General features: G+C 39.2%; 1 pseudogene; it reads left to right on the top strand.

The window, feature by feature from the left end:
* The first annotated feature begins 3244 nt into the window (after positions 1 to 3244).
* Positions 3245 to 26994, top strand: LOC141571777 (ferritin heavy chain pseudogene; annotated as a pseudogene).
* Positions 26995 to 27995: the final 1001 nt, after the last annotated feature.

Here is a 27995-nt window from a genome sequence, read left to right as displayed (position 1 = left end):
AGAAGGAAATGGATAGTTAAGAAAGCTATGCCTGTGGTCACATAGTCAATATTTTCTACTTCAAGGAAGTAGGATTCCTTTCAGGCTTCCTGACTTCCAATCTGAAACCACTCACCCCATCATATCTCTTACTACTTTAAAGTAATGCTGAAATTCAAAAAGGAGTAGAGAAGATGGTAGATAAGTTTGTATCATGTCACTATGAAAAGGAAGGAAAGACGGAAGGAGGGAGGGAGGGAGGGAAGAAGGAAGGAAGGAAGAAAATGAGGGAGGGAAGTGATGCAGGATAGTTCGCATGTCCCTAGGTAGACAGGGAGGTCCCTGGTGGAATAAACAAAGACAGCCATATCCTAAAACTCCAGGTTTTGAAATCACTCCTTCGCTCCAGGAAAAAATGTAACCAGGCCTTGAGTTTAATTATAAAATTCCTTTTGGCCTGACAAACAGAGCAGATCTGATAGATAAGAGTGGGTTACTTTGCTAATTCCTTTAGGATGGGCAAGCAGGACAAACCTGGTAGACAATTTCATTAGAAGGCGCCAGTTCCCTTCTTCAAACAACTCCCCGTCCCCAAGCAGGCAAGGGAAGGTATAAAAGAGCTTTTGCCTCAGTCAGGGGGCCACCCCCATTCGGGACCCCCTCCCATTCAGGAGCTCTGACCCTTTGCTTTCAATAAACTATCCTCTTTTTAAAACTCTTTGCCTCTCCTGGGTCCGTGTTTCCATTCTTCAGTCTCACGAGACACGATCCTGGCCTACACCCAGAAACTGCCGGCAGATCCAACATCATCTACATCATTTGGGGACTCACAGGAAAATATTCCTCCATCAGAAGGAGTATGAGAGGATGGGAGGATGGGAGAAAGGCTAAAGGGAGAGAGAGGGGGAGAGAGAAAGAAATATTGGAGCCCCATAATTAGCATTCTTTATCAGAACTGGAAATATAGCTTCATTGTGACCAATTGTGTTTAAATATCAATTCTATCCAGGTTGCAGTTATTCAATATACTTTATTTGTTTAGTGCCAAGTTTCTAAACAGTGGCAATATTGACATTTGACATTTGGGACCACATACTTATTTCTGGTGGGAGCTGTCCTGCGCATTGTAGGACATGTAGCAGCATCCTGGCCTCTAGATGCCAGTAGCACCCCCTGAGTGGTGACAACCAAAACTTGCCAAATGTCTCAGACAGTTCTCCAGTTGAGAACCACTGGTTTAATGTGTTTGTTCTAAATATATTTTCAGACTCAATACCCGAAGGTCAAAAGCTGTAGCCAAAAACTGGAACATATATTGAAAAGAATATACGAGATTCTTTCATTGAGGGAATTCTATAATTTGGTCAAAAATGTTTCCCATGCTCATCTTTTGACTGAATTTTTAATGCAAATGGAATTATTAAATCAGACAGGCAGTGAAGAGCAGATACCTATCTTTGAATTGTATGGCTCATAGGCCTAACGAGAATGCTAATGGGTAGCATTCTTCTACTCATTATGATACATAGAATGTCATTTCTTGATACTTTCCTAACATTTCCAATGATTTCTTATATAGCTTTTAGATTTATAACAAATTGTCTTTCATATTTTTCTTATTCCTACATTACTTGGGGAATTTACTTAAATTCTTTTTAATTTTCTCATGCAAAAGTTACTTTTCAAGGTACTTTGAGATAACTGAAAAGTGTTCCATGCGTAAGAAATGCACCTTTCAGCTTGTCCTATGCCTCTGTTCATAGCAGCATTGTTCACAATAACCAAAAGATGGGATCAACCTAAATGCCCATCAACATATAGAGAAAATGGATAAACAAATGTGGTATATACATAAATGGAATATTATTCAATCTTAAAAAGTAAAGAAATTCTGGCACATAGTACAACATGCATGAACTTGAGGACATTATCTTAAGTGAAATAAACCAATCACAAAACGACAAATATTGTACAGTTCCACCTCAGGTACATAGGTACCTGGAATAGTCAAATTCATAGAGACATAAAATAGAATGGTGATTATCAGGGGCTGAAAAAAGCAGGGAAATTAGAAGTTTTTGTTTAACAGGTACAGAAGCACACAATGCAATATACAGATGATGTATTATATAATTGTATACTTGAAACCTATATAATTATATTAACCAACATCACCCCAATAAATTTAATAAAATTTTTAAAAAGGAAAAAAAATTAATGGGTACAGAGTTTCCGTTGGGGGTGATGAAAAAGTTCTGGAGATGAACAGTGGAGGTGACTTGGACAATAATATGACTATACTCGATGCCGCTAAACTATACGCTTAAAATGACAAAAATGGTCAATTTTATATTATGTGTATTTTGCAACAACAAAAAAATGAAATCAGAACATTCAGCAATATAAAAATACTTCATGTATATAAAATATATGCAACCATAATACTTCATTCAGAAAAAAACCTTCTTCTCTGGGGTAAAGGGTGTGACATCAATGTGATATCCATGGACCCACCCACTGTTCCTTGGAATTTGGTCGAATGTGTTTCCAGGTGTCCTGCAGGACTGCACTGTGGCCAACCAATCCTGAAATTCAATTGCTGAGGCAAATCAATTCCACAGGAACTCACTGAGCTCATTCAGACAAAATAAGGAGCTGGTGCTCTCTATTCTTTTTGCTCAGAGTCCCAACCTTGGATTCAGTTGATTAGCTTCCAAAATCATTCAGATCATTAAAAGTGGAAACATTAATATTGTCTCTCTCATCCACTGGGAAAGCAAGGTGGAAGCAACAGCCCATTTCTTTGCCTTGTACAAAGTCCTATTAATAAATATTTGACACGATGTCTGTGGAATTGATTTTTTCTGTCGGTAATAAAAATTGAGTGTCTGTCTCTAGTAGAGTACATCATGTACAAAATTGTACTCTACACTAGTTGATTAAATTGAAAGTTGGAAAAGGGAGTTGTCATCTGTGGGACGAAGTATAATCAACATCCAAACACTTGTGTGTAAAACAGGGCACTTATTGTCTGGTTGCTGCCAGCGTACCACACCCTGCTTCCACGCTGACCCAACATCCTGGTATTCACCCTAAGCGGCTCTTATTTTGAAACAGGGAATGTGGAGAGGAAGTCTGGGGCGGGGCGGAGGCTGAGGTGGAGACACTGGAGAATGGAAGGAGCCAGAAGGACTTCCAGCCTCAACCTCTCTCCTTGGACTGCGTTTGAGCTCACTCGGGAAGATGGAACTAGAGGCAGACGTTGATGGAACTATTCAAGAGGGGCTTTGAGAGACCTGTCCATCCAGGGAAGGAGGAGGAGGCAGCCCCTCCTCCCACTTCTGTTAGCCTCAGCACTGTTCTTGGGCTCAGGACTGGAAATGTTGGGAGCACCCGGAGACCACAGGTTGGGGGTGGGAATCCAGAGCATCACCGTGAAGCTACAGACAGCAGCAAGTGCACAAGCGGGACCCGATCTGGACAAGACGATGAGGAGACTGCCATGACCAGCACTAGCAAAGCACCCCTCTGTTGCTTTGCAGTAATGCAGGGTCACTGTGAAGGGAAGGGGCTGGGAGTCTGTTTTTATGAGACAACGATTCATAAAAGTCAGTCAACGTTGAACTATACATAGATTGTTTTATTGAGCCCCTATAACAATCCTGTGAGGGTGGTATAATTACTATTCCAGTTTTACAGACGAGGAAACCGAGGCTCAGAGAGGCTAAGTAACTTTCTTGAGGTCACATGTCTACCAAAATGCAGAGCTGGGATTGGAACCCAAGTATATTTGACTCTAAAACCTGTGTTCTTAACCACTATGCTTTATTGCTTTCTTATGTAGAAAACAAGGACAGGTGTGGAGCATCAGAATTCCAAATGTTGCTAATTGCTCCATTTTATGCATTAACTATTATTTTATAAAACACTCCTAAGAATGCTGTAGGTTTTATATATGCATAGTTTTATTGTTTGGCTACTAAATGCTATAGAAAAAGACTCACAGTTTTTCTCACAAGTTCACACATTCAACATAAGTCATTGTCTTTCTTTTGTATTCTACTATAGTGCATTAAAAATGTGCTGCGTAAAAGTGGGGGCCAATACTTTATCCCAAACCATGTTCAGATCAGGTTGTTTAAAGACAAATGCCCTCTGACGTACAATTCTCAATGGTTAAAGAGTACCTCCATACACCTCCCACTTTTGTTGTTACCTGAATGCATATGGAATTCACACATTAACAGCAGTTAAGATTCCATCATACCTTATTTTGTCTGTTCCTTCTGAAATGTTTTTACACTTTCGCTTATGTAGTCTCTTCCATAACAAGCTCCCTTAACGTAGTTAAACACATTCCAAGTGTTTAACAGAACATGGCAGAGTGACCCAGAAGGCCCTCCTGTGGGATGCCTTTTGCGTTTCGCTCATCTATTTGGTTGCAAGAAGTCTTCCACCAGAATGCAAACTCCGTGAGAACAGGGGCCTTATTTTGCTATCTGGTGTATCTTAGAGCCCAGAACTCTGCCTGGAGTAGGCACACAATACATATTTGTTGAATGAATGAATGAGTGAATGAGGGAATATATCCAGACTATGTGAAGGAAAGGGGAAGGGGTGTTTTAGATACACATGGAACGAAACTCTAGAGCCTATCTGGCCGCTTGGGAGCTACAGGTGCTGCCTCTGGGGCCTGGCCTGTGCTTTGGTGCAGATTCCTAGTCTGGGTGACCTCTATCATCTTATATTTTGAAGCCCAGGCTGTGGATGAGTTCTTGGGCTAGAGGCCCACCATAGATCTAATCAATACCTTCCTCTCCCCACCCCTCACAAAAGTCCTGAATGGAGGACCATGGAAAAGCATCGTCAGTTTCAGTAGACAGTGTGGCTAACACTATGGCATGTCCTCTACTTTGCTCTTTAATGTATGGTCCCTGGACCAACAGCATCAGCATCCCCTGGAACTTGCTAGAAATGCAGACTCTTAGCCCTACCCCAGGCCTACTGACTCTGAATGTGCATCCTGACACCATTCCCAGGTGATTGGCAGGAACATTACATTTTGCACAGCCCTGTTATGCGACGTCAATCTTGCCACATTCCTGCCAGACGCCGAGCTAACCAGACACATTCTGCCCAGAACAGCTTTAAGTAGCATCTTTGACCTCGGTAGTACCATTTTTCAGTTCTTATTTTGCCTTTAATTTTATTATTTAAACAATAGAAGAGCTGTTATTTATTGATCACTGTGAGATTTTTATCCTCTTTTCAAAAAAAAGTGCATGAGGAAACAGAGGCTAAGAGATGTTAGATCACCTGCTCAAGTATGTGTGAAGCCAGAACTTTGTATAATTCCTCCGCATTCCTTGCCACACCCAAGGGATAAGTCCTTTAAAAAGCATGCATGTCAAACAACTTCCTCAGAGGAAAAATATGAAAAGATTTTGTTGCTTCATTTCCAGGCTCTCAGAGTAAAAGTGAGGCAGCCTGGGTTCCTCTAGCTTGGCCCTACCTAGAAGAGGAGTTACCTTAACAAGCTCTGGAGAAGCTCCAGAAGCTCCAGCTGAGGACTGGCCTCCAACGGGCCCCTTAAGTCAGGGCTCCTAAGCCTGGTGCACTTTACAATCACCAGGGTGCTTAAAAAAATACCACTGTCTGCACTCCATCCCCAGATACTCTGAATTAGTTGGTCTGGAGTGAGGACTGAAGACAAGCTTATTCTTTAAAAAGTTCTTTAAAAATGTAAGTTTATTTTAAAGACAGTTCTCACGTGCAGTCAGGGTTCAGAGGCTGTGCCCTAAAACCAGTGAAACCAGTGACTTCCAGACCCAAGCAGAAGACAGATATCTAACTAAGGCTCTGCTGAAGACCCTTTAGTGGCTTCGTGGTGCCACAGCTGTCTGATAACCTAGAGTACTAGAAACACTTCTTCCTGATGTGATATAAGGCCAATTCACAAATCGTTTTTGTGGTGCAGATCAGCAAAAACAGCACAAGAACAGTGAACGAGGCTGGAAACCTCACTGGAAGCTGCCATTAACTGGTGACTGACACCTTCCACACTGCTGAATAACCCGGGTGTTCCTACGGCACAGCCCGCTACAACACCTGACAGGGCCAGGAGGTCATGGCAGTGGTGTCTCTGGCATATTAAATGGTTTTAAGAGAAAGGTCAAGCCATTCCAAACTCTGAAAGTCTACTGAGAAGTGAAAAGCATATTTTTTTTCCATGGAACTGAATTAGCCTTGAGTGCTTAAGTTACAAATGACCAAAAACACATGGCACAAAATATTACTTTCAGTCTTGGAGTCTCAGGGAAAGAGGGTAAATACTTTTGCCTCTTAAAACAACAGTAATACAATGCAGAGGATTTTTTTTTTTTTTTTTTTTTAAGGCATAAACCCACAAGGACAGGAGAATGGGTGAAGAGACAACAGCAACATAATTTTGAAAGCTGGAAAGTAGGGGGCAAGGAATTTAGCAGAACAGAGAAACCTAAAGGTAATGACATTGAAGGTCTCCCAACTAACTGGCCCAGCCAGATCAACTACAGAGATGTACCCAAAGCTTCAAGTCAGATTTTCAGTTTCCCCACACTCTCTTTCAAATGAGAGCATTGTAAGATTGGAAACAAAACGAAATGCCCACTTTCACCAGTTCTAGTCACTATTGTACTTGAAGTTCTAGCCGGAGTAATTAGGTAAGAAAAAGAAATATATGGCATTCAAGTTGGAAAGGCAGAGGTAAAAATCTCTCTATTTGCAGATGACATGACCTTATATATAGAAAATCCTACAGAAGCCATACATACATACACACAAAACTATTAGAGCTAATAAGTTCAGCAAAGTTAAAGGATACAAGATCAACGCACAAAAATTAGCTGTATTTCCATATGCTATCAATGAATGATCCAAAAATAAAGTTAAGAAAACAATTCCATTTACAATAGGATCAGAAGGAATAAAATACTTAGGAATAAATTTAACCAAGGAAGTGCAAGGCTTGTAAACTGAAAACTGAAAATATTGCCGAAAGAAATGAAAGAAGACTTAAATAAATAGAAAGACATCCTACATCTATGGATTAGAAAATTTAATATTGTTAAGATGGTAATTCTACACAAAGCAATCTGCAGACTCAATGCAATCCTTACCGAAATCTCAACAGCCTTTTTTTGCAGAAATGGAAAAGCTTAGCCTAAAATTCACATAGAATTGCCAAAACAATCTTGAAAAAGGAAACAAAAATTTGGAGGACTCAACAGGTCCTGATTCCAAAACTTTCTCCAAAGCTACAATAATCAAGAAAGTGTGGTACTGGATACAAATAGACATATATGTCAATGGAGTAGATGTGAGGTCCAGAAATAAATCCAGACATTTATGGTCAATTGATTTTCAACAAAAGTGCCAAGACCATTCAATGAGAGAAAGAATAATCTCTTCAATGAATGGTGCTGGGACAATGGGATGTCCACATATAAAAGAAAACAGTTAGACCTACCCCACACCACACACAAAAATTCACTTGAAACGGATCAAACACCTAAACGTAACTGCTAAAAGTATAAAACACTTAGAAGAAAACAGGAAAATCTGCATGACCTTGGATTAGGCAATGGTTTCTTAGATATGAAAACAAAAACGAAAGCTACAAAAGAAAAAATAGATAAATTGGACTATGTCAAAATGGAAAACTTTTGTGTATGAAAGAACACTGTCAAGAAAGTGAAAAGGCAACCTACAGAATGGGAGAAAATATTTGTAAATCAGATATCTGATAAGGATCTAGTATCTAGAATATTTTTAAAACCTCTTAGGGCCGGCCGGGTGGCTCAGGCAGTTAGAGCTCCATGCTCCTAACTCCAAAGGCTGCCGGTTCGATTCCCACATGGGCCAGTGGGCTCTCAACCACAAGGTTGCCAGTTCAATTCCTCGAGTCCCACAAGGGATGGTGGGCTCCGCCCCCTGCAACTAAATTTGAACACGGGGCCTTGAGCTGAGCTGCCATTGAGTTCTCAGATGGCTCAGTTGGTTGGAGTGCGTCCTCTCAACCACAAGGTTGCCGGTTCAACTCCCACAAGGGATGGTGGGCTGCGCCCCCTGCAACTAACAACGGCAACTGGACCTGGAGCTGAGCTGCACCCTCCACAACTAAGACTGAAAGGACAACAACTTGAAGCTGAATGGCACCCTCCACAGCTAACATTGAAAGGACAACTTGACTTGGAAAAAAGTCCTGGAAGTACACACTGTTCCCCAATAAAGTCCTGTTCCCCTTCCCCAATAAAATCTTAAAAAATAAAAAAAGAAATAAAAAAGAAATGAGTATTAAAAAAAAAAAAACCTCTTAGAACTCAACAACAAAAAGACAACCTAATCAAATAAGAGCAGACACCTGAAGGTTAAGACATCAGAAAGAAGCTTCTAATATCAAAGTTGAGGACCAGGACAAGCAAACAGAAAAAAAGAAACTTATAGGACACAGGAAACCAGGGAGAAGACAATCAGCAACCACGAAAAAGCAACAGGATGCTACTAGGAGAAAAAGCAAACAGCATTCATAGAATGGCCCTGGAAGTTAAACGTAAAAATAAAAAACTCAGTAGGTTTGGAAAATGAAGTAGAAAATGTCAAAACTGTCATTTGTATCCAAGTTAGCCTGCCTCCAAAGCCATGAAAATAAAAGAAAACTATCGCACATTTGTTAACATTATCTAATCTGAATTATAAACTTGTATTTTCTCAGTTTATATAAAAGTTGTATACTTTTAGCAGTGCTGGATAATGGGACCTCTTATATTGCCAAGTTTATTAGAGTCAGTTTGCATGTGTAGTTGTTTTGGAATCCACTGGATCATCAATACAACTAGAGGCAATCTACTGCTGTTATTTGTTCTGGAAATATAAGAAAAAACAATAATTTTTTATTTCTGTCTCTTTACGAAGTTATCATGTGCCAGTTATAGGATGCCATTCATATAAATTGCTACGGGCTGAAACCCCACAACACCCTCTCCTTGTTCATTTCCTCCCCTACTACGGTCATGGCAGGGTCTGGGGAAAAGGTGAATGGGCCCTTTCCTCACCATTTTCCTGCACAGGAGAATGTGCGGCTTCTCTGGAGAGTCACTTCTGCCTCCATTCTCAGCCCAGTGGTCTCTGGGCCCCCCTCCAGCCTCTTTCCATTCTAGGCAATCAGTCCCACTGGACAGATAACAGGGAGTGCAGGGCAATTCCGATGGGCAAATCCCAGTCTCCTGGCTCCACCACCAAAGCAGCACCCCTCTCTCTCACTGGATTATCCAGGATGGGAATCAAACCCTGTTCTGTGGTATGTTTGAAATTTCTCAGGTTTGAGCTCTGCATCCGTCAACTGGAAGAAACACATTTTAACCCACCTATATTTGAAGTGAATTCCTTGTAGACAGCATATAGTTGGATCGAGTATTTTACCCACTCCCCCACATTTTGTGTTTCAATTGGTGTATTTAGCCCATTTACATTTAATGATGATGTTCAGTCTGCCATTTTATGTTTTGTTCTCTGTTTATTCTCTCTGAAGAAACACATTTGAAAGCTCTCCAAGGTATCCCCTTGGAGTACCCCTGAAGCACGGGATTAAGGTCAAGTTTCAGCTCTCTTCTCTTGGGGGTTGGAGTTGGGTAGAAAATACAGACTTATCAGACCAAGGAGCCTAAGAATTGTAAAACAAGCTATCTTTCATTCCCTGTGTAAATTCTGCATGGGAGAAAGGGATGATTATCTTCAACTTACTTTGTTACACTGATACGTATTCAATGATACCTCAAGCTGAGACAGAAATGCCCCACTTTATAATCCTGTGAAATTTATTTACATGTCTCTCTCCCCTTCCAGACTGTGAACAATATGCAGACAAGAGCCACATGTTATTTATCTTTATGTGTCTCCAGCAACTATTAAATGCTTAACACTTGTTGATTTCTTATTTACTAATACTTAGTATTGAGCCCGGAGGGGGATCCAACCTTTTCTTAACTATTGTGAAACAATTTCAAACTTAATGAAAAGTTCTTTGTGCAAAGAACTTCCAGGTATCCTTTGTACAGATTCACCAATTGTTAAGATTTTGCCACATTAACTTTATCATTCTCTCTTTCAAGCACCAGACCGTTTATAAAACCTCTGTTCAACTTACTTTTGTACAATTCATCTCCTTTCAGTGCCTTATATTAACTGTCTTTTCTCTCTCAAGTCACCAATTTTCATGTCCCAATAGAGAAGAGGTGGAATAGAGAAGATAAGATGAATTTATTCGACTCAGTAACCACTGGGTTTTCATCCATTTAAAACTATGAGATTTAGTTTGAGAAACTAAGAAAGGCATTAACATGTCTATAAATATGGTCAAGCTGGAAAAAAAATGGAGCCACCTTCTAAAAGGGACTATTTTTAGTAGAATTACTACAGAAAAGAATGGTGTTGCATGACACAAATTGTTCTTCCTGGGACCATAATGATAATTCTGCTTCTGCTACATAAGGAATCAGCCAAGAAAGGTTGGGAGAAAACTATTGTGATAAAAAAAATTTTCAGTCTCATCCAAGGGACTAATAACATTTAGGAAGAACCTGGAGTGTAATCGAATATAGAGGATTGTGGGGGTGAGTTTTAGGGAGAATGGCTATCAATGGTGCATCTTCATATCCCATGGGACACATTTAAATTCTGCCAGTTCAAATGGAAGTTATTCTTTTGCTGACTCTGAGACCTACTGATTCTCACGTGCTGAGTAATGTCATTTCATTTTAAGGGAAGTACTAAGTGAAAGCAATGAAACAGCTGAATTGAAAGAATTCAAAGAATTACAACGTGCGGAATAAAAAGAGCAATGAAATAATTCATAGAAAAGGCCATTTATAGACAGCTTAGTACCACCTTAGTAAGAAAATGAAGAACAAACTGGAATGAAAGAAAAAAATGTCGCTTAGGATTCTGGGTTTAAAAGAGTTTTGACTTAAGTTTAATTTGTGGCATTTTAAAGTTCAAATTATAGCTTCTTTGCTCAAGAAATACAACCAATGTGTGAGTATTCATTCAATCCATTCCCCAAATATTTATTGCATGCCAGGCCCCACATTGGGTCAGGCACTGTTCTAGACACGGCATGTAACAGCAAACAAAACATTCCTATCCTCATCGAGCTGACATTCAAGTGGGAGAGACAGATGACTAATAGAATATGTAAGTAAATTAGGTAGCATGTTAGAAGGTGGTGCAGGGTACAGGGAAACAAGAGCAAAGTTAGATGGATCGTGTGTGGTGGAGAAGCAGGACGCAACCATCAGGGTAGGCTTTCTTGAGACGTAACTAAGCAGTCTTGCAAAAAATGCAAATGTTGGGGGAGGAGTCTTCCAGGAAGAGGCAACAGCCAGTAGAGAATTCCAAGAAGGCTTGAACATCGTGGCTTATCCCAGAAATAGCAAGGAGGCCAGAGTGGCTGGAGTACAATGAGCCAGGAGGGAAGTGGAAGAAGACCAGGTAGAGCCTGGGGCTACTGAAGAATTTCAGCTTCCACTCTCTTTTTGTTTACTCGGGATGAGACCCTGCTTTTGAGCAGGGAAGGAACACAATTTGACTTCATCTTAAAAGGGTCTCATTAGCTTCTCTGTTGAGAATAGACTGAGGGGACAAGCAGAAACAGGGAGACCAACTGGAAGACTCCTGCAATGATCCAAGATAGAGCTGGAGGGATTTAGATCAGGGTGTACAGTGGCAGCAGTAAAAAGGGATCAAAGTCTGTGCTCTGCAGGCAGAACCAACAGGACTCCCTAAAGGATGGAATGTGGTACGGGAGACAGAGTCAAAGTGCCTCCAAAGCTTTTGGCCTGAACAACTACGAAAAATGGACTTGTCATCAACTGCGGTGGGGAAACTGCTGATAGAGCAGGCTTGTGGGGAGGAGGGCAGATCAGGGGTTTGGTTTGGGGTTTATTACTTTGACATCCAAATGGGGAAGTCAGTGAGCAGTTGGATATGTGAGTCTGGAGTTCAGGAAAGAGGTCTGGGCAGGAAAACATAATTTGGGAGTTGTCAGACTTATTTCCATTCTATTAACATGTACCTTTACAAACCTACAGAATTGTACATATCTTTAGTGCATATGCCTCCATTCAAGAATTGTTAACATTTTGCCATATTTGCTCTATACTTCTCTATTTATAGATGCTTTTATGTTATTTGTTTAAGGGAACCACTTGAGAGTTGGAGATGGGGAGAAACAAACTGTCCTTTTCCCTCCAGGTTCTTTTTGCTTGTCTAGTAATCAAATAGACATGAGATAGATTAGAAAATAACCAAATTTAATACCAACATATGTACAGAATCCCACATACATGAGAGTCAGAGACCCTGCATACACAAGAAGTTCAGATACAGAAAGGAAATGTGTCTATAAAACATCCTGAGCTAGGATGAGGTAAGAGCCTTGGGGGTTTCAAAGGGTCATTGCAGCATAAAAAGAGCAGATGCTTAGAAAATAGAAGTTTGTCTTCCCCTATACGCAGGACAAAAGAGGTTATCTCTGATCATCTATTATTATGGGCAAGTCCCCTAATTCAAGTTCTTCTAGGTATTTAAGGAAGGGGCAGAAGATTATCTTGAGCCCACAGCTAAAGTTGCCTTTAGCTCAAGACAAGCTGCATACCACAGACGTACATCTTCATGACTCATTCTGAGCAATCCCCCCCTCCCCAGACATCTTGCTTCTTCACTCCCAAACACAGGAGTGAATGGAACATAAAGTCAAAAGGTTAAATGAGATAACAGGGCTACTATCTGCATTCATTCCCCTGGGGCACCCCAAGGTTAAGAGGTCTGGGAGAGGAGGAAGAACCTGGAAGGAGCAACGATTGAGGGAGAAAACTGAGAGGGGGTATAGTGTCGAGCTGGTAGACATTCTCTTCTGATTGTTTAACTTTACTAAAATGAAGAGAGTCAGATACAAAAGTCATTCGTGGGAAGATGGGAATTGTTCTTCTAACTTGAGTTTCTCCTTTACACTTAGAAAACTTAGAAATTTATTTTTCCTTGATCTAAATAATACTGGAGTAATCATGCAAAGAATCTAATAACTCCCTTGGATTGTTTTAAATGAGCAACCTAAGAAACTCCAGGCCATTGACTCTAAAGGATTGAAGGGTAGTAGAATATGCCACCCCAAATATGCTGCTTTGGTATATTGATTATTTTGAACTAAAGGCACTTGAAAAATAGAAAATTCAGAGAGAGGCTTTCTCTGAACTCTCCTTATCTGCCTGATGACAGTTCCTCCAAAAAGAACTCTACTCCCATAAATCCCCTCCTTAGGTATCTCATCAACCAAGGAAGATGGACTCTTATCACAGGAGAGGAGATTAGAAGTGGACGCCACATCTAGGCAAATGCAATCACAAACTATCATACTTCACATCTGTTCTAAGGGCCCATTCGTCTTTTCTAAAGATCATTTACCCTTCCTTAGGAGTCCTACATCACTTTTCTCTATTAAGATGGTATTTAATCCTGAATTATAAAGCACCTGGGGAGCTACGCATTTTTTCCTTGTATCTCCCTTGTATATATGAGGTATACATGTTAATCAACTTCTGTTTGTTTTTCTCTTGCTAATGTTTTTTATCATAAAGTCTCAGCCAAGAATGCAGACGAGTAGAAGAAAAATTATTTTTTCTCTTCTACAGAATGAAGAGGCCAAGTCACAACATTGCTATCTGAATTGGTGGGGGGAAAAATAAAAATAAAAACAATTCAGTTTTCAAAACAAACCAATGACATTCAGAGACTAATTTACAAAATAAAGAACTTAAATGACAACCTGATTTTTTTTTGTTTGAATCACACAGCTAACCTTTTTAAAAAGGTGCTACTCACATCTACCTACACAAAATAAACTGAGGTTAAAAACTGAAAGTATTTTGTTTCCTCTGAAATATTTTTCACAGTCTAACCACGACTGAGATAAATGGGGTATTTGTAAATTAAGAGCAAATTCCCACCCTGGTCCTGGTCCCTGAGAATAACTCTGAAAAGATTCATTTTTAGAGAGAGGTTGCTACAGAGATCAAGCTAATCTCATTCATTCTTGGGCTTCCTGAACATGGAACACCTCCATCCATAACTGAGGAAATAAACCAACAAAATAAATCATATGTAGGTAGATCCAAGATCAGCAGGCAATTTGTTTAAATGATAAAGACAGTTGATGTTAGCTATAGCCTGAAACAGAGACATAAAAGACACTGGATTGAAGACCAGGAAAAGGCGTGGGTCCAGCATCAAGCATTTTATTCAAGAGTTTAGACAAATGAAGTCTGGCCACTCCTGAGGAGCTGAAGAGTGATTGCTCCAGAAATGAACTAATCAGTTCAGGGAATGTCTCTTTCCTGGAGTTAGTTGCTTCTGTTACGAGCTCTGGTTCTTTACCCAAGAGCCTCCTCTCTCTCCCTTTTCAGCCAAGCACCAACTTCGGAGAAGAAACTACTATTTCCTAGAGTTAGGAACCTCTTGTTCCTGCTTCAGAACAATGTCAAATCCAGGACAATATCAGCTCCATTCTGAGCCTCAGGGAAACAAAGAGCAAAGAAAATAAAAAGGGAAGAAAAGGGGAAGGGCGGAGAGAAAGGAAGAAAATGGGAGGAAGGACTATGCTATCTTTCCACTCAGTACACTATATACTAAATGTAGAAGGACCAAAGGAAAAAAGGATTCTATTTTTAAATGAGCTGCATGCACATTCTAGGAGGGCTGCCAAGAGATTTATCTCGTTGGAAAGACTCTGAAATGGGTGTTGTTAGGCAGAGGTGGGCCTCTGGGCCAAGTCTAGAAGCAGGAAGTTGAGAAAAAGAGGAAAGAAACCACTCTGCATAATAACCTCAGAGGTTATCTACAATGGGACCCTGGAAGCCTTTGCAGATTTGTCCCTTTGATGCAAACTTCCTTTTTCTCCTTAATGTGAATTTAGACTGTTGACCTTAGAAGGTCTTTTTAGTCTTGAAACATTGAGTATGTTGGGTTTTGTCCAAGAGCCACCCAAGGGCCACCAGGAATAGAGAGAGCTACAGAGGAGAACTGAGAAAACTGAGCAGGTCTACCTTGATGTCACCTGCTGTGGCAGGGGCTTCCCCAAATCATGCTTTCAGCTAACATAGAACATTTATTGTGTGCAAGATACTGCTCTGAGTGATTTACCAATATTATGAATACAACTTATGAAAGAATTATTCCTCCAACGTTATAGATGAGGAAACAGATACAGCGAGGTTCAAGGACGTGTCTGAGGTGGTTTAGGTCGCAAGTGGCTTGAACCCAGGCAATCTGGACCTTCAGACACCAGGATTTTAACCACTTCACTACACTGCCCTCTTAAGAGAACAGGAGCTGGAGGGTCCTTGCTCCTGCTTCCCACTTTTCCCTGTACACCTCCCCTCCTCGCTTCTCCCAGTCCTGCATACCACTCCTGCCTCACCCCAATATGGTTATTTGACAAACTCAGCCTGGGAAATGGACCGTTTGGGGTTATTATGGTTTGAGGATTATCCTAGTGGTTGGGGAGGGGAAGGTGATGGAAGGATGGGAACAGCCAAGCCCTGTGGGAAGAAGACAGGGGGTGGAGACACAGAGAACTAAAGAGGCTAGGGCAGGGGGTGTTACTGTTAGTGGGGTCGTGGAAGAGTAGGAGGCAGACTCGGATGCGCTCAGCCTTCTCAGCCCCATCCTTTCTCTGCGTGGCAGCACCCAAGTGAGGGAGGACCTGGCCAGGGAGGGGCTTGCATTGGGGTTCTGTGCCTTGTGCAGAACCATGTTCTTGACAGCACAATGCCTGGAGTTTATGTGGTTGAATAACTGGAAAATGAAAGAACTCACTCTGTAATAGTTCTTGTTTTTTCCCTTGTTTCGGCCACATATGGAGCTTCCTTTATTGCTCTTGCATGGATACATTTCCCTTTTTCTCAACCTCTTCCTCAGTAACAAAGCATCTAGTGTAGATGTGAAAACATGTTTCTTGTAAAAGCCGCAAGTCCGTTTTGTGAACAGCCCTGCAATGTTAATGGCAACCTAACAGTGACTGCCTTCCACCTTCCTTTGTTCCTTTCTTACCAACCTTTCTGGCGTTTCCGGCCTGGATAGCACCATCCTGGTCATTGAATGACTTTTGACTTCACTTGATTAGTAAGCTTTGTACTGTCTGTTCTTTATAAACAATCAGCCATCCTTAAATTTTCTTTGAAAATTATTTAAAATTTTTAAATTTCAGCTCTTGAACTCAAAACCTAACAAGTTGGTTAAGCCTAAAATGCCTTTATTAAAGCAGCATAGGTTATATGCCACATCATCTAAATGCTCAATAAACATTTCTTGAATGAAAAATGAGGCAAGTGGATTATAACACTGGGAATTAAAACACCTGTGTCCTCTCCCCAGCCTTGTTATTTACTTGTGGATGAGCTAAATGCAACTCATTTAACCAACATCAATGAAAACTATTAAAAAGTATTTGTGTTCTGAGGGGCGGGGGAAATGGGAAAAGGTTGGTAAAAGAGTACAAACTTTCAGCTATAGGATCAATAAGGTCTGAGGAGCTAATGCATAACATGGTGACTAGAGTTGATAACACTATTGTATAATTGAAATTTGCTAAGAGAGTACAACCTAAATATCCTCACTTAAAAAAAAATAAGTATGTGAGGTGATGGATGTGTTCATTAGCTACATGGGAGGAGTCCTTTCATAACGTACACATATATCACATCAACAAGATGTACACTTAAATATCTTACAATTTTATTTGTCAATTATACCTCAATAACACTGAAGAAAAATTTGTATTCTGATTCAACATTTGTGATGGTGAATGTGGTAGGCAGAATAACACCTCTCCCTACTCCCTGAGAAAAGATGTCCACATCCTAATCTCTAGAACCTGTGACTATATTAGCTTAGATGGCAATGGGGAATTAAGGTTGCTAGGCAAATAACGTTAAAAGAAGATTATCCTGGAGTATCCAGGTAATTACAAGGCCCAATATAATTACAAGGCTCCTTCAATGGGGAAGAGGGAAGCAGAAGAGAGTCAGAGGGAAATGTGCCTGCAGAATGGCCAGAGAAGCAATATTGCTGACTTTGAAGAAGGAAGGGCAGCCTCTAAAAGCTGTCCAAAGCAACAGGTTCTCCCCCTGAACTTACAGAAAATAATTTAGCCCTGTTGACCCTTTGATTTAAGCCTAATGAGACCCATGTCAGACTTACAACCTACAGCTATATAACATAGTAAATTTCTTTCGCATTAAGTCACTAAGTTTGTGGTAATTTGTTTAGCAGCAACAGAAAACAAATACATGGATTAATAAAATTTAAAACAGAATAAAATCCCCAGAGAGAGCTTTCATGAGTATTTGATGTTATACGACTAAATTCAATCAAATATATTGTTTAAATTGGTTTATTATTTTTTTAAATTACCTACATGGTAGTCAAGACATGTGGTGCTGGCATAAGTCTAAATATATAGATTAATGGAATAGAAATATGAGTCCAGAAATAAACCCATACATTTCTGATCAATTAATTTTCAACTAAGCTACCAAAACAATTCAATGGGGGGGAAGGGGAACAATAGATTTTCAACAAATGAAGCTGGGAAAACTGGATATCCACATGCAAAAGAATGAAAGTAGACTCATATTTCACACCATATACAAAACTTAACTCAAAATGTATCGAAGAACTATATTTAAGAGATAAAACTATAAAACTCTTAGAAGAAAACATAGTGTATACTTTCATGACCTAGGATTAGACAATGATTTGTTAAATATGACATCAAAAGCACAAGAAATCAAAGAAAAAAATAGGTAAATTGTACTCATCAAAATTAAAATATTTTATGCTTCAAAGGACACTATCAAGAAAATAAAAAGACAACCCACAAAATGGGAGAAAATATTTGCAAATCATATATTTCACAAGGGACCTCCACACAGAGTACATAAAGAACTCTTACAATTCAAAAATAAAAAGTCAAATAACCAAATAAAAAAATGAGCAAAGGATTCGAATAGACATCTTGCCAAAGGAGTTATACACACAGCCGATAAGCCCATGAAAAGATGTTCAACATCATTAGCATTAGGGAGAATCAAATCAAAACACACGTGATACACTTCATAATCACCAGAATGGACATAATAAAAAAAGATAGATACACTCCCCCTCATCTGAAGGAAATACATTCTAAGTCTCCCAGGGGATGTCTGAAACCGTGGATAGTACTGAATCCTATACACACTACGGTTTTTCCCATACGTACCTACCTATGATAAAGTTTAATTTATAAATTAGGCACAGTAAGAGATTAACAATAACTAATAATAAAAAAGAACAATTATAGCAATATGTAATAAGTTATGTGAACGTTGTCTCTCTCTCAAAATATCTTACTGTATAGTACGTACCCCTCTTCTTCTTGTGATGACGTGAGATGATACAATACCTAAGTGATGAGATGAAGTGAGGTCAGTGACATAGGCATCGTATGTAGCGGTAGGCTACTTCTGACCTTCTCAGGGTAAGGGTGACTTGAACACAAGCCCTCGATACCACAACAGTCAATCTGATAACCAAGATGGCTGCTAAGTGACTAACAGCCAGGTAGCATATACAGCATGGGTACTCTGGACAAAGGGACAATTCATGTTCTGGACACCATGAGCAGGAGGGCGTGAGATTTCATCATGCTACTCAGAATGGCATGCAATTTTAAACTTATGAATTATTAATTTCTGGAATTTTCCATGTAATATTTCAGACCTTGGTTGACCCTGGCTAACCGAAACTACCGAAGGCAAAACCATGGGTAAGGGGGTCTATGGTGAAAACAAGTGAACAAAGGATGTGGAGAAATTGGAACCCTCATACATTGCTAGTGGGAGTGTCAAATGATGTGGCTGCTTTAAGAAGTAGTCTGGCAGTTTCTCAAAAAGTTAAACATGGAGTTACTGTATGACCTAGCAATTACACTCCTAAGAAAACTGAAACCATATGTCCACATAAAAACTTGTACACAATTGTTTATAGCAGCATTATTCATAATATCCGCAAAGTAAAAACAATGTAAATGACTATCATCTGGTAAAAGGATAGATGTGTTATATCCATACAATAAAACTTTATTCCGCCATAAAAATGAATGAACTATTGATACATGATACAACATGGTTGAATCTCATAAAAATTATGCTAAGTGAAAGAAGCCAGACATGAAAAGTCACATATGTATTATATGATTCCATTTATATGAAATGTACAGAACAGGTAAATCCATAGAGACAGAAAGTGGATTAGTGGTTGCCAGGGGCTGGGAGGCAGGAGGAATAGGGAGTGATGGAGAGTGGGTACAGGGGAATTTTTGGTTGGAGGGGCCCAGGGGAGTGTTTAAATTGTTCTGGAATTAGATAGTGGTGAGGCTTGCACAATTTTGACACTATATGGTACTAAAAATTACTGAACTTATACTTGAAAATGATGAATTTTAATGTATGTGAATTATATCTCAATCAAAAATAATAAATTAGTCAGTTAGTTCAGTTGGTTAGAGCACAGTAATCTTAGCCATAGGGTTGCCAGTTCGATCCTCACATGGGCCAATGTGAGCTGCGCCCTCCACAACCAGACTGAAACAACTACTTGATTTGGAGCTGATGGGTGCTGGAAAAACACACTTAAATAAACAAAGTTAAAAAAAAGAAATTAGCTAGTAACAATGCTGGTTTTAGCAAATCAGACAATACAGAGCTGACTAAAAAAAAGCTAATCATCTCTCTCCTCCTTTCCCATTTAATTTTAGCCTACCATATTTTGATCTGTTTACTTATAGTCTTTTCTTCCTGCTCTTACATACATAGATGCACATAAAAGGGGTTTTGTCTTTGTTTTTTTTAATCCTTACAAGAATGAGGTCAGTCTATAAATAACTTATTTCACTTAACTTCTCAGGGACATCCCACCAAATATATATATATATATATATATATATATATATATATATATATATAATTTGTATAAAGTTCATATCTTTGATATACCAAAATTTATTCTTTCCTCAATCTGATGATTTAGAAATGATATCACAATATATCAAAACATTAAAACATACACATTAAATATATACAATTTTTATATGTCAAAGATATTTCAATAAAGTTGTTAAAATATATTGAACAAATGGTATCATACAAATTTTATATATATATATCTTTTGGCAACAATACAGACAAATTTCTGCCAGGTATGTCTACTTATGAGTGGAATTATCAGATCATGGGATACACATATTTTCACTGTTAACAGATGATGCCAGCTTTCCGAAGGGATTGTATTAAGGTAAGTTTCCACTAGTAACATGTGAGCAATCCAGTAGCTATACATCCTAACCAACACTTGTTATTTTCTGCTTTTTTATTTTAGCCATTCTGGTAGCTGTGAAGTGATATTGCCTTGTAGTTTTTACTTTGTTGTTGTTTAACTTTTTATTGAAATGTACATAAGTATATATCTCAGCGAATTTTCATAAACTGAGCACACCTCTGAAACCGATGCCCATATTAAACTGAAATACCCCCAAACCCCAATTAACCCATGGGAAACTTTTAGGGGAGTTGAATGAGCTGTTGTTGGTTTACCTACTACCAAATGTTGAAAAATGAGTTAAGGGAACTTTAAATGTCTTTTCCCAAAACGAAAAAGACACTTCTCCCCTCACTTGACCTACAACAATTTCTACATCAATATCTGCGTTTGTGGGCAGCTGCGATGAATAAAATGAACCAGGTAGTGATGTGAGCTTACTCAACCAAAAGTGGGAGAGCAGAAACGGTTACCGAAGGTTTCAATTAAGTCAGATACCTTCTGTTTATAGTATCCCATTTGTGGCTGCCAAATTAAACTACCTGAAGTAAGCTAGGGTGAAACTGCCTCAAAAACATTGAGTAGGTCTCTCCACCACTTAACAAATTAAGCACAGACTCTGTACTCTTCCAGGTTAGCTCAAGGTGACTGCTTTAGGTAAGGGTGGTGGTGTATTTTGGTCCTTGTTGGGACAGTCTGAAATCAGATAAACTACAGAGGATGACAAAAAAATGTATACACATTTTAAGAAAGGAAAAAAACATTACAATTGTAATACTCAATATACACTGATAACAAAAGATGAATACAAGTCATATCTGACTTCTGCAATTACAGGAAGTGCTCATAGTGGTTACCATCAGCATCCAGACACTTCTGATTGCGGCGAACTACTGCTTGAGCAACGTTGACCAGTGTCCACTTGTATATTTTTTTTGCCAACCCCCGGTATATGGTCAACGTTTGATAGTAGGTAAACCAACACCAGCTCATTCAACTCCCCTAAAAGTCTCCTATGCGTTAATTGGGAGGTGGGGGATATTTTGGTTGGGCTTTTCTTTACAGTCATTTCAAATCCTTTCTTGAAGCATATTTTTCCCTTAGCGATGGCAGGGAAGACATGTTTGGTGAGATCACCAACAACATGTTGCTTGGAACCCCTCACCAAATTATTTCTCATCCATTTTTCCTTCGGAAAGGAAGGCAGCCACAGCTCCTTACTTTTGCTTCCTGACTTGGTTTACAAAGTTAGTTAAATCCCCTGTACCACAGAGTGTCTGGGTTAATGATTTATCTAACTGAGGTAAAAGTCATATGCCACTGCAAGGCTGCATTTTAGTCTGTTTTTCTAAACCAGTCAGCTATTGTACACTGATGATGTAGCTTAATGCTGTGTCACAGGACCATTCTAGAACGTGCGTTTATATTATTGATACAAGGAGCAGCAAAGAACTTCCTTTTGGATAGCACTCGGATTTTTCTGATAACCTTGGAAGGAAAAACGAAAAAAGTGATCCACAGAGACAAGATAGCATGTAGGGAATGTTTAAATCAGATTGGCTTTCAGAGATATGCATGATATTGTGTTTTCACTTCTAAAAATTTATCCCAAAGAAAATATTTAAGCAAAGCAAAAACAAACATTAATACAGCTTTTCCCAGTGGCACTGACTATGATATATTTTAAAAAGTGAAAGTAACTTAAGGATCCAACATTAGAATACCTTAGTAAGTTATGGCGTATCAACAAAGTAAAATATAAGGTATTAAAATGATAATTAGGAAGACTTAGAAACATGAAAAAGCAGAATGTAGAATAGAAAAATCTTATGATAATTCTTTAAGGATTATCTATGTAACTAAAAAGCAGCACAAAATTTAAAAATAATTGTATTAGTGGTAATTTTGTGGATATTTTAAAATTATATTTTATAAATTATCTTATAAATAAAAAGCTTATTCTCAAATTTTCATATCGTATACATTATCAGAGGTTTCACATTTTAAATTTTCTACCAATGGTCATATTAACTTGAAATATCTTGCCTAGATACATTGGGATTATCAGAAGAAGCAATGTTTATTTTCCAATTTTTTAAAATTTATTAAGGTAACATTAGTTAATAATATATAAATTTCAGGTGCACAACATTATAATTCAATATCTTTATGCTCTATTGCATGCTCACCACCAAAAATCTCATTTCCTTCTGTTACCATATATTTGACCCCCTTTGCCCAACTCGCCTTCCCTTTTCCCCATTTTCCTTCTGGTAACCACCATTCTGTTTTCTGTATCTATGAGTTTATTAGTTTGTTACTTTTCTGTTTTATATTCCACATATGAGTGACATCACACCGTTTTTGTCCGACTTATTTCACTTAGCATAATACCCTTAAGATCCATTCATGTCGTCTCAAAGGCAACATTTCATCTTTTTTTACAGCTGAGTGATTATATAGTATATATATCACATTTTCTTAAGTTGCTTCCATAATGTAAATAATGCTGTGATGAACACAGGGGTACACATATCTTCACAAATTAGTGTTTCCATATTCTTTGGATAAATACCCAGAAAAGGAATTGCTGGACCATATGACTGCTCGTCTCTTCATGTTTTAAGGAACTTCCATACTGTTTTCCACACTGTCTGAAGCAATGTTTACAGAAACAACACTTTGTTTTTAAGTTGGATAGAACGTATTGAAAATCATAGTTATAGATTTAATGTTTATCCTTGGTGCCATAAACTTGTCCTGCAATTAGGAATGTGATTTAAGGTGGTTCAACCCTGACTTTTCAAAGCATAGGCATGTTTGCCCATAAGGCCTTCAACTCATTGTGGTGGTGAACATGGTGGTGTCTTCCACAGCCCTGTACCCTTAACTTCTACTCCCTGTCTCCCACTGCCTCCTCAACCCCATGGAGCACTAGAGAAATCCCAGGGAGCCCAGTTCTGAAGATCACACTCCGTACACCACTTTGAATTGCTAGTGTGAATACAGAACCAAGAAGCAGAAGTAAAAGGCAACTGCTCTCTACTAACCCCAAGTGCTAAAATAATACTATCAAGTTCTCCTTCTTTGTTTCAAACCCACATCTCTTAAAAATTTTTTTCTGACTATAACCATGATATCTTTATCATACCTTAGTATCATGTCTAAAATCAGGCACCCACTGATGACACCCATTACAGTCCCACTCTGGCTCCACATGTGCTCAATCCAAACGATGCAGATAAAATCCATGGCTGCTCAGCCGACTAATTGGCAAGCTATAGCTTTTGGCCAGAACGGCTTGTCCCAGCTTCTTTCCAAAAAAGTAAGTGTACGTTTGCTTCAGGTAACTTCTTGTTAAGCACCCTTGTTCAATCATGGCTTTGGTCTTTGTAATTGTACCATTAGCAGGGAAGATTGATATGTCAGCAAGAGAGAGAGAGAACATTAGAACTTTGTGTAACACAGGATTCAAGTAGTATGGCTAGCTGTATGTTTTAAGGTGATTTGACAAACTGTGTGATTCGAGCATCTTTATTTGATCTGCGAGCCTTACTGCACCATGACCTTGTCTAGGAGAGCTTGCCTGGTAGGATGCTTGGAAGCCATCACTGCATCAAGTTAACGTCCCACATTATGGATTAAAGTCCAGGCAACCTGCTTTCAAATGCTGCTTCCTTGAGAATTATGCTACACAGTCTCCTTGTAGAAGGAGCTCAAAATTGATGAATTTCTAACAATTAAATATTTTTAGAGAAGAAGAGGGTACTTCCCAAAAAAACCAGATGGAAAGATGAGTGTTCAAGTCCATAAAAGGAGTCACTGGGAACTTGGGGAAAACAAGACATTCCAAAGTGAGGTGATAGAATGAGATACAACATACATCAAATGGATCAATTAGAATTTTTGGTAAAAGTACCTTTCTGAAGAAGCCTACAAATAATGACTAGCTCAGTAGTAATGAACATCTTTAGCAATTAGATTGTAGTTTCTACATATAGTTTTCTATCAAAAAGAACCAAGCTTCTTGAAGAAATGGCTAATTCCAGGTCTGAAGCAGGAAATATATACATGAGGAGCCACGGACCATCTTAGTCTACCAGAAAGCAGTTTTCAGTGATTAATAGGGTCATATCAGAATGACTCAGGAGCAAACATGAAGAGGTTCCCACTGACCAAAGAGGGGACAATTTCATTATCAATAGAAATTATAGATGTAATGAATTAAACCATTAAGACTGTATAAATAGTAAGTTTAAAATTATATAGTAAAAAAAATCTCACTGGTCATGTTTGGAGAATGCTAGAGAACCAACTCATTACTTTGAAAAGTTGTAAACAAAAGGAAAGAATCAAACATTTCTAAAAAAAATGGACTGTAGGTACAAGAGAAACTATTGAAGCTAATAATTTGTAGTTTTTCAACTAAAACTGGAAGGCTGGACCTCATTACTTTGGATTATTGAACGTTGAGATGGAGACTGTTCTGTTCTATACTGTTAATAGTTTACTGAATTCTACAAAAGAAACAGAATAGGTAAGAATGCTTTCACTGTACTTTTAACAAATGTTTACTGCAGATTCATAACCTCAAGTGACTATGTAATAAATGTTAATAAATGATGACAAAAACCGAGAAAGAGGCAACACCATATGTAGTTAAACAAAAACATTTTAGTCTGTTCTAACATATTGCAACCCATTAGTCATTTGTGTTCTTTTTCCAGGGAAACCTCCATTAAATTTGCACTCATGTGTTTCACAAGTTTCATTATGGGCCATTATTTCTATATATTTGTATTCATAACTGCAGTAGACAAAAATATTACAACAAAACACATTTTTAAAAGGACCCAAGCAAAGTAAATAAAATGTCATGACCTTTACCTCTTTCTTGTTGATTTATTTTAAATTATCACTTTATCCTGCATAAAGGAATTTTTCAAATGGCATGTAATTGTTCCATTCTGATAAACTTCTTTAGAAAACATCATAAAGAGAACCGACCTGCCTACTTTGCATCCTACTCTTTAATTTTTTATCCTCTCCTATGAGGATGGAGATTAACCCATTAGCCCATTAGACTTGTTAGGTTAAATCACAATAACTGCCATGGTTATAGTATATAACCCATCCCAGAATAAAAGGGGTTTAAAAGGACAAGTTATATCAATTACACTCTTCCAAAGAAGGACAGGAAAATGGACACTAAAATGAGAGAACTAACACAGAACAGGCAACTAGAAGCCTGCTCCTCATTTTCAGGTCTTAAAGGGTATGCACATGGGAATGGTAACACCAAGGGTACATATTTCACTTTTTTTTTTTCACTCCTCAAAGGCAGCAGTATTCAGAGATACGGATAAATTCAAGAAAACAGAAATCCCAGTATTGCCAGGTTTTGTCAAACATTTGTATTAAACATCACTGTGAGATCCCTCAGCAGTCCCCTGGATCTGTCTCTTGCTTCAACCATGTTTGGGTGGAACAAACCCAGGGATGCCCCTTCTTCCACCTTCCGACCACCCTCGAACCTCTTTTCTAGTCTCAACCTTCGGAAACAACTCAGCCACCCTTGGCCTCTGAGACCAGCCAACACCGTTGTTTGAGCCTAACTCTTTTACTGAGCAACCACGAGCTCCCAAATTCATCAGAATTGTTCCACCCAGGTGGAGGCTGCCGTCAGCCGCCTGGTCAACCTGCATCTGCGGGCCGCCTACACCTACCTCTCTCTGGGCTTCTATTTCCACTGAGACGATGTGGCTCTGGAGGACTTGGGCCACTTCATCCACAAGTTGGCCAAGGAGAAGCATGAGGCCTCTGAGCGTCTCTTGAAGATGCAAAACCAGCGTGACGGCCACGCCCTCTTCTAGGACCTGCAGAAGCCTCCCCAAGATGAGTGGGGCAAAACTCAGGATGCCATGGAAGACGCCATGGTCATGGAGAAGAACCTGAACCAGGCCCTTTTGGATCTGCAGGCCCTGGGTGCTGCCCGCACAGACCCACACCTCTGTCACTTCCGGGAGAACCACTTCCTGGATGAAAAGGTGAAACTCATCAAGAAGATGGGCGACCACCTGACTAACCTCCAGATGCTTGCCAGCCCCCAGGCCGGGCTTGACGAGTATATCTCTTCAAAAGGCTCACCCTCAAGCTCGACTGAGAGCCTTTGGAGCCCAGAGGCCTTTGAGGGGCCCCTCTGTGTCCCCCTGGCATTGGGCTTCTGCCTGAGCCTCTCCCTGCAACCGCTAGGCAGCCTTCTAACCACCCTTGAGCCCTCGCCCATGCCGTGGACCAAATTGAAACAATAAAGCTTTTCTCAGCAAAACAAAACAAATCACTATGAAAGGCATTGCTCTAATTGTTAGAGTTACAGAGGAGTATGAAACATAATTATTATTCTCGAAAGACTTCCATAAATAACTGTTTTTGGTTGAGTGCTTCCCATGTACCATGGTCAGCGCTTGTGCATATGGTATCTCTGTATATATATTGTAGTGAAGATATATAAATATCTTCAAAACCTCACTACAACTTCATGAGATAGTATTATTTCCACTGTAGAGATGAAGAGACTGAAACTCAGGGAAGTTAAGTAAGTTTCCCAAGGGCACAGCAACTTAAGTGTTTGATCTGGATTTGGAACCTTAACAGTCTGTCCTTAGAGTCTGAGCATTTAACTATTAAGCTACCCTCTCCACTACAAGTTTGATCAAGAGACTGAACATTTACATATACTAGTTTAGATGCACTAATGGGTGGGTTAGAGATTTTGGCTTTAATCCTTACTCTGACATTTTAGTCAACTCTCTTTGTGCCTCATTTATTTCATCTATCAAATGGGAATTATAATATCTATCTTATGCAACCTACCTTATACAATTATTATCATAATGGATAGTTGAGAAAGTGGATGAGAAGTGATTTGATAGGACAAATATTATACAAATATAAAGTGCTGGTTTTTTTCTAAAGCAACAGAGGGCCCCACATCTGTCTCCTGTCTTTGTGGGGTCAAGGTTTAGACTGATACTCTAATTCACAGATACTTATTGAGCATCGACTGTGGATCCAGCAAGTGGTTGGCACTACTTGTATACAAGATGAGCAAACCAGAATAGTTGCTGCCTTTGTGGAGTGCACAGTTTTAAGTCAAAAACAAACATTAAACAAACAAGTACACAAATATGGGTATATTTTTAAATTGTATCTTGAAGGAAATAAACACCTTGTCAGGAAAGAGAATAAGAGGGTGGACTTGGAGGAAGTGAGGGGAGAATTGAAAGTGTGGGGTTAGGGAGGTACCAGTCTAGGGCTGGGCATGCAGGGTCTTAGGGGCTCTCTGATAGATTTTTGTATTTTATGCCAAGTGCAGTGGGAAATCATTAATGGGTTAAAAGCTGGGTCTGGCATGGTCAAAGAGTTGAATGAAGGTGTTCGCAAAAATGATTACACTGATGACCCATGATGTCAGGGCTGGATAGCGGTTGGTGAAGGATGGGGAGAAACATCAGGTCACTGGTCTGAAGGGCTTGATAAGGTGAAAGGAGTGCTGCTGGAGGGTTAGTTGA

The sequence above is a fragment of the Rhinolophus sinicus genome, chromosome 2, assembly GCF_057876585.1.
Source record: "Rhinolophus sinicus isolate RSI-liver-muscle chromosome 2, RSI-T2T, whole genome shotgun sequence".
In the NCBI taxonomy this organism is placed as follows: domain Eukaryota; kingdom Metazoa; phylum Chordata; class Mammalia; order Chiroptera; family Rhinolophidae; genus Rhinolophus; species Rhinolophus sinicus.
Note: the sequence above shows the minus strand (reverse complement) of the source record. Positions and strands in the feature narration are given on the sequence as shown.